The 8,139-nt window shown below is 43.4% G+C and overlaps 1 long non-coding RNA gene across 2 annotated transcripts in view; it reads left to right on the top strand.

Moving 5' to 3' along the window:
• Positions 1–264: 264 nt before the first annotated feature.
• Positions 265–8,139, top strand: part of LOC142068815 (uncharacterized) — a 39,458-nt gene continuing 31,583 nt past the window's right edge. Inside the window, exons 1-2 of one of the 2 annotated variants that reach the window (XR_012664712.1) lie at positions 265–391; positions 1,474–1,568. This is a non-coding gene — a long non-coding RNA (uncharacterized LOC142068815). Of the gene's footprint in view, positions 473–1,473; positions 1,569–8,139 lie in introns of both variants that reach the window. The other variant, XR_012664711.1, reaches the window with a different exon arrangement.

Raw genomic sequence — 8,139 nt, 5'->3', positions numbered from 1 at the left:
TAAGGGAAGCAGACACTTTGCATGAATACTTTCATGTAATTGAAACTCCCTCACAGTGACAAGCCAGGCAAAACCACAGGCCATTTACCAGAGTGGCGTAGAGGCCAGCAGGTTATTTCTATGACAGGGGGGTCTGCAGATAGCAGGTGAGAAAGAGATGCCCTGGGAATTTGTCATGTGCATTGTGTTCTGGTCTTGTAGCATAGTCTGTGATTTAGCCAGTCTTCTCCAGGATTGAAACACAAAGCAGAGCAGGATCACACCTTACCATGGGGCCTTCATCAGTGTTGCCAACTCTTGTGTGAGTCTCACAATACTTTGTTTTTCTTAATGCCCCAGCGTCTGGATTCATGTGAATGTGAGAAGACCAGCTTTCTTTTTAAGGAAAAAGGTAGGCTTCTAGCCCTGATGGTTGTGGAGAAAAGTTTGAAAATGTGACCCAACTGCAGGCGAAAGGCTCAGAAGCTGGAAGGTAAATAAAAAGAACTCCAAATGTATTTTTTTAAAGTAATCTCAAGATTTTTTTTTTTGAGGGGTGGGGCAGACGGTTGATAAAGGATAATACTGCTTCATGTGTGGAAAGGTTTCATAATCACTCTGCTAATGCTAGCTTTGAGAATTTGACCCTTTTTTTGTCCTTTAAAACTTTTTGGAAACTTTGTTTTGGATTAAATTTTCCCTCCTAGATTGGGCTTTGTGTTTTGGTAATGAGCCTTGTGGCAGCTGCTCAGGCAATTAATCTCCTGGGTTACTGAAACCTTTAGTTAATGTTATAAAGCACTTTCAAAATGTTAAGCATTACACAAAGTTCTAACTGTTACTGTTAAGGCCTTAGACTCACGTTGTACAATTAGTTGCTGTGGAGATGACTGTCATGTTGCAAACAGAGGATTATAATTTATGAGGATAAGTGTCGGGAGTAGAGGAGATTCCTAACCAACAAAGATTATTTTGTTCTGTAAATATACATCTCTTACAATTAACAACCTCCACCCCCCCCACAAAAAAAACCTGACAAAGGAGAAACTAACTCTTTCACTCCCCATTTCCAGACTGAGAGAAATAGACTGATTTCTAAACTGAGTTCAGTGTTTTCTATTAGTCACTGGCTTTTTAAATCTAGGGGAGACCAGGATATTCAGGGATTCGAAGTAGTTAGTCTATGCTGTCAAGGATAACTTTTGTCCTGTGACATAACCACACAACTCTCAGTGGGACCAGCACATGCATACCAAGGGCAGGATTTGCTTAGCTGCTTGTTAAAAGTGTTCTCCATGCTATAAGAATAGAGGGAAGGCAGGAAGTTGAAAATGTGGTACCATCAATCCACATGCATGTAGTGAATGATCATAACATTATCCAGTTTTTTTTCTTAAATCTAGCCGTGGTATTTGATCTGATGACTTCATGCAGCAGTGATTTCCAGAGGTTACTCATGCATTGGATAAAGAAGTATGGTGTTTTCCATTACAGGTTGTAAATTTACCACCTCTTTAATTCCACTAAGTGCCCACTTCTGAGTCATCAGGGTAGAAAGGCTGTTTCCATAATGAGGTCTTGCCTCTCAGGTCAGTGATACTATCTTTCAGTGAATTTGGTTTTGCTGTTACTTTCTATGCTTCGTGCGTGTTTACTTGAGTTTTTTTGTGTCTTTTCATACCAATGACTATGTGTGATTGAATTAGGGTGTGGGAGAATGTCTGCGCTAATGGGCTCTAGCTTTCTCTGCTTTTAAACCAATCCTCAGCCCATTTTTCATTTATTCCTTGACTCTGCACTTTAGACCCTGACCCCTGAGGTGGAGCTAATGCTGTCTGCAAAATGCAGGAACAGTACATGGTGCCAAGTGCTCGGCACAGTTGTATTCCCCATAAGTGCTGTTCTGCCACACTGTTTTCTTGTGAAAATCTGTTGAGGGAACTAGACCTACTTTACTGGCACCTCTATGATCTGGACAGAATTTATTGTGTCTTACTAGAGCTTCAAACTCAATCATATGAGGAACCAGAGCTCATGTTTCAGAACATAAGACTCAGTAGGGCTCTTATTTTTCCTCCCTGGAAGTACAGCGTTGAACAACTAGCCATGCACATTCTGGATTTTTTTTTTAAACCTTCCTCTGAAGCACAATCTATTATCCACTTCTGGGGGCAGGATATTGGACTGGAGGGTCTGATCTGGTTGGACAATTCCCATGCTTCTGTAAATAATCTGCCATTCCACTAGAACAAAGCTAGTTCCAAGAGTTCAGTGTATTTTGGATTTTCAAGGATGCTCCTATTTTTCATGTTTGTTTCAACTCAAATCCAATGTGAATCCACCAGGCTTGTACAATACAGAAAGGAACCTGGGTGAAATGCACTAACTGGAATAAGAACAGGAGTACTTGTGGCACCTTAGAGACTAACCAATTTATTTGAGCATAAGAAAGCTTATGCTCAAATAAATTGGTTAGTCTCTAAGGTGCCACAAGTACTCCTGTTCTTTTTGCGAATACAGACTAACACGGCTGCTACTCTGAAACTAATTGGAATGTGATTTGAGGTAGGAATTTAATGCAGAGAGGACAGGTAAATGTGTCATTTCACCGATGACACTAAAGGCACAGTTGACAACAATAAAATACCTAACCCCTACTCAGCTGCCTAAGTGAGTACAGAAGACTATGTCCATGAGAGAAGAGCTATGATACCCCATCGAAACGTAACGCCGGGAGCACTAAAGGGAAATAACTCCTTGCAATGTGCTTGCTACCTCTGGCAGCACTAGAGTTGCATTCTGCTGAGTTTCTTTGCCACATGTATCCGGCTAAGGATGGGTTCCAGATTGTGAAAGTGCATGGCTTTTGTGTGCTAAACTCCTGAGCACTCTGTGTACTAATCTCATCTCCCAATTCTAGGAACAAAGTCAAAAGCTGTTCATTTTCCTAAGGCAGAAGAGCTGAAATATTTCCAAGAAAAGTGCCACTATTTATCACACTGGGCAAACTGGAAAGTCCCAACTGTACAGTGTGCTGCAGGTCTGACAGTGAACCAGACAAAGTGCGTGCATGTGCGCACACACATGTGGAGACGCACACAGTGAATGAAGAGGAGGGTGAAAATGGTGCTAATCTTTTTTCTGCCTTTAATTGTTAAATCAAATGTCAGGGAGCTGTACTGGAAACTATTCACAAAGGGAACTGGGGGGTGGGGGGAGCATCAGGACTTTAGTCAGACAGGGAGAGTACCCCTAGGAATTAAGTTGTCACCAAGTTGCAGTCTTTGCACTTGGCTCCCTTCAGGATGCTGGTGTCAGGAATGTCCTTGCACAACAAGGGGCCGTCAGCAAAGGGCTCTGAAATGCATGTTAAAACACAAACGTTTCAGGTACATGACATAGTTTATTCCTGGTGGGCTATGATTCTCTCCTTCAGAAACTTCTGACTGCTGGGAAAAATGGACAAAATGAGCCTTTCTGGACTAAAAGGGGCAGTGACTGGCAGGTAACAGAGGAATCCGAAGGAAAGGCTTCCTGGTGTTACACCATTCTTTGAGACAGAAAATGAGCATGCAGAAAAACCAAACCTAATGGAAGAAAATTCACAAAACTTTAATGTTTTCTAACTTTTTGTTGTTGTTGGTACTAGCGTAGATCTGTTTGGTAAATCCCATAATGAACTGCAGATTCTTTTGTGGTAGCAGATTAAAGTTGCACAATTCCACTCCTAGAGGTCAGGAAGAGACACACGTATGGTCACAACACCTACCAGCAGAGCTGGAGGATACCCTTCTCCTGAGACCTGGGCAGGAGGTGTGGGGAGGTGCTAGCTAGGGACTGTGGGTGGGGAGCTGCAGAGTAGGGGCTCTCCTGAGCTGCTGAGGTCCAGAGACTGTGAAAGTGGAGGGGGGACTGGGGAAGCAGGGTTAAGCCCCTACTCTCCCCTAGCCACAGAGGACAGGAGAGGGATAGCCCAGCCAGCTAAACTGGCCATGCTGGGGAGAATGAGGCAAGGGCCTGTCTGGGAGGATGCCTGTGGTTTGGGGGTGGTGGGTGCCTGCGGGAGGTGGACAGGCAGGAACATCCCAGTTCATTCTCACCCTCCTCCCCCATGCACACATCTGTCAGGAGTGGGTACCAAGTGCCCAGCCACTCCCTGTTACCTGCCAAACCCAGTGAGATGGGAGGCGCCGCCTCTTCCATCAAATCTGGTACTCCTGCAGTGCATGTGCGCAGGGACCACTCCAAGCCAGGCAGCCATGCAGTTTGCCTGATCCGAACAGACTACACCAAAGTGGTTCACACCAGGGTCTACATGGGCAGGTAGAGAATTACACATTAGAGTGCTCTCCCCTTCATGTACCTGTAGACCGCTCTGCAGTGCCACCCAGACAGCTGGCTAGTTTGCCTATAACTAGAGTGGCCTCTGCTTATGGTAGCATGCCCAGCCTTCGCTCTGCCCCTTTGTGTACACATCGTTGCACTTTTCATTACACTATCCCATTATTCATTGCATAATTATTTCTTGAAAGACGGTATCATAGCAGACAATTAGATAGCACTATGTAGCATTCACTAAAACCTATTTATTCTTGTATTCTCCGTCTATATTCATTCTCATAACAGCTCAATAGATCTTTAGTGGCTTAGACATTTTATATGCACTCTTCTCTTTCTAAGGGATGTACTTCAATAATTAAGGCCCCTTATCCTACAGACACTTGTACACATGCTAACTTTACTCATACAAGTAATCCTGTTGGCATCAATGGAACAACTCTCATTAGTAAAGTTATTTGTAGTGTTGTAGCTGTGTTGGTCCCAGAATATTAGAGAGATAAGGTGGGTGAAGTAATTTATTTTACTGGACCAATTTCTATGGGTGAAAAAGGAGCTTTTGAGCTACGCAAATTCAGACTACTGCTCAGCACTGGTGCTGAAGTTAAGCATGTATGTCAGTGTTTGCAGGATAGGGGTTTTACTCAGCAACCATGTGCAATTTATTTTATTTGCCAGTCAGCAGCGTAACGTTCTTTAGATGCAGTTCAGGGAATGAGGCAGGTAACCACCAAGTTCATTAGTCTCTACACACATGCACAGCATGGCTCCCTCAGATGCAGCAGTTAACTACCTAAGAATGGTTAGGGGTGATGAGGCAAATTCACTCATGTTGTAACACCTCTCTGTAACACCAGAGAGGTACCACAACCTGGAGAGGCTTGCATGTCCTGCTTCACACTGGATTCTCTAGAGACCAGCAGACAAAGAAAGGACTTTTGGATAAATAGCCTGAGTTTAAACTGACTCAGGGCCTGCTTTCTTTCTAGCAAATGGACAGGACCTTCTGTCAGAGGGAGGCCTCATTCCTTCCTGGGAAGGGTTGGAAGGACTTGACCTAATCATGGAGGGTTCTTGTTCTGAACAAAGGGTGTTCTGAACTTGTAGCCACAGAAAAACCCCTGTTCAGGTTTCAAAGACTGACTCCTACCAGATCCCCTGCTGTAACTAGGTGGGGTTGGGTGAAGGAAAAGTCTCTGGTAAGATTCTCAGCATGTGTGTAGGTTCTTTTATTATTTTAATGTTTTTTTCTGTAATGCTTTCACTTTAAGAATAAATGTGCTTGCTTGAAAAGGGCTGTGTGATAACTTAACTGTGGACAATTACAGCTGTTCATAGCCTCTGAGGAGAAGGCAAAGCAGGCCTGCTTAGGCCATCTGGCTTGTTGGAGATATACCAGTATAGACAGGGAACTGTGCAGTCTGGAAAAAAACCTGGTCAGGAGGGAGAGAGAGGTGACTCTCTATCCAAGAGACGTGACAGCTGAGGAGACTGAAGTCAAGAATGGGTGCCCTCAAGGGATCACGATGGGGAAATCCAGGTGCAGTTGTCCTAAACAAACTGTGACAGTCTGTATATGCCAGTAATTTTTCATTATTTATATTACACTTAATCTGTAGTGTGCTGTGCATAGTTTACTGTGTATTTTTCATACTTACTGTTTTAAATATGCCTACACGAGAGTATTAGATGATTCTACAGTTAAAAACAAAACGTCTTTCTGTACTATTTGAGAAATAGTGTGAGGTCATCTAATTAAAAATTGTCTGGTAGAGCTGGTTGCAAATTTTTGATAAAAATCAGAAAATAAAATTAATTCCCATCCCCCACCTGCTCTATCTCACATGCAGACAGTGGCAGGGCTAAGACGTGTATGAGCTTAACTAGGTCATTTTCTGAATTTTAAATGTGTATTGATGACACCATACTATTCTTTTAACTTCATTTTTTAAACAAATTAAATGTCCTTGTTTGTTTTTAATAAAGACAAAAGATATAAAAAGAAATTCAATAATCTGGAAATACTGAGCTAGACCCTCCCACGCTGCCATGTCCCATGCACTCTGTGTCTGACATACATCTCTTGTGCTCTGAAGGAGCTATGCAGCTTTTTATCTGACAAGATGCTAAATGACCAATTTGCTGCTGCTTCCACTTCGATTATCCAGGGCTTTTTCCATTTATCATAGGCTCTAGAGAGGGAAAAGACCTATTAGATCATCCTGTCCAATGAAGCCGTGTTCCCTGAAGCTCATTTTATTGTGCTTTGTCCAGTTTGGTATTAAATGTTTCAAGTGAGAGGGCTTCCTGGGAAGTCTCTTCCGCTGCCTGCTGTATTTCATTGTCAGGAAATTTCTCCTGTAATTCAGCCTATATTTTCCCCGTCTGAATGTCTTCCTTGTCCTCCTAGTTTATAGCCTCCTCTACCACATGAAATTATTCCTCTCCAACACTGGTGTTTGCAAACTTCAGCCCTTAATCAAACCATACATGATTCTCTCCTTTAATCTCTCCTCACAAAGCAATCCTCCAGTGGCCTGGCTCTTCTCTGAACTCCCTCCAGCTTGTTCAGATCTTTGCAGGCACTTATCCAGGTGTGGTCACCCCAGAGCCATGTAGAGAGGAACTGTTACCTGTCTTTCTAAATGACATGCTCTAATTCCTGGGTTATCAAATTGGTGTGGGACCACCCACCCTTTTCTTATGGCTAGTTGGGATGGTGGGGGAGCAGGGAGGATCCTAAAACTTCTTTATTGTAACATGGGATCACTGTAGAAAAGATTGAGAGCCATCATGCTAGTTCAATCCCGTTATTCGATGGGATGTGGTAATCGCTGGGTTAAGTTTTATGGCCTGCGTTATGCAGGAGATCAGACTAGACGTTCACACTGGCATTTCCTGGCCTTAAAATATACTGGTGAAAAACTCGCAGCCTCTGTGAAGGGAAGGCAAAAGTACCAGCTTTGTACCCTCCTGATTCTGGGCTGCTCTAAAGCCTGAAATGGCCCAGCAGCCCGTCCCCTCCTGCTCATGGATGGCAGCTCATCCAGAATTTCCATATCACAAGAAGTTCATCCCTTTCTACTTCCCACATGCTCGCTCTTGCCTACGGCACACCCCCATGCTGAGGCTTGTGAGGCGGATGTGTAGGACAGCTGTGGCTAACAGGAATTCTCCACTGTTACAGGGTGGGAGTCTCCTTCTAGTACAGTCAAAGGCCAGACAAACACAAACAATGCTGTAGGCTGAAACTGTTTTATTATGTGGATTATAGTTCTACTGGCATAATGTGTCACAGAAAACTATACCTCAAACCTTGGAAGTAGGGAAGTTCCTCTGATCACAGGGCAAGTGTAAATATTCCCTTAGCACACCAGCTGCGTGGCTTGATTTTGTGTCATACAACAAACAGACGGATGGCAGATGGGAGCTTTGGGTTTGAGAATTCATTCAGTTCCATTAGGCTGCTTTTCGACACTCGGAATTGCAATATTAATGGTGGTTAATACAGGTTTCCTGGAAACAAAGATGACAACTTGAAAACAAATACGTGACCTAAATGGATATGTTGGTGGGTGTGAAGAATAATGGAATGAGTACAATAATTGTGAGGAGGATGGAGACAAATATTACTACAAGTATAAAGACAACCACGCACCCTATGTGTCTTAGGGGGAATCGCAGCCTCGTCCAGTGGCCGTCTTTTGGGAGCGAAGGCTAGGATGGGATTTGAAGCAAATGATTTGATCAAATATTAAATGTTGGGTTAGGACAGCAAAGACCTAGATGTGGCACTTGCTTAGTGTAGGGGAAGGGGCTGAT

This window comes from Caretta caretta, chromosome 13 (genome assembly GCF_965140235.1).
Source record: "Caretta caretta isolate rCarCar2 chromosome 13, rCarCar1.hap1, whole genome shotgun sequence".
In the NCBI taxonomy this organism is placed as follows: domain Eukaryota; kingdom Metazoa; phylum Chordata; order Testudines; family Cheloniidae; genus Caretta; species Caretta caretta.
This window is presented reverse-complemented; position numbering and strand designations above follow the sequence as displayed.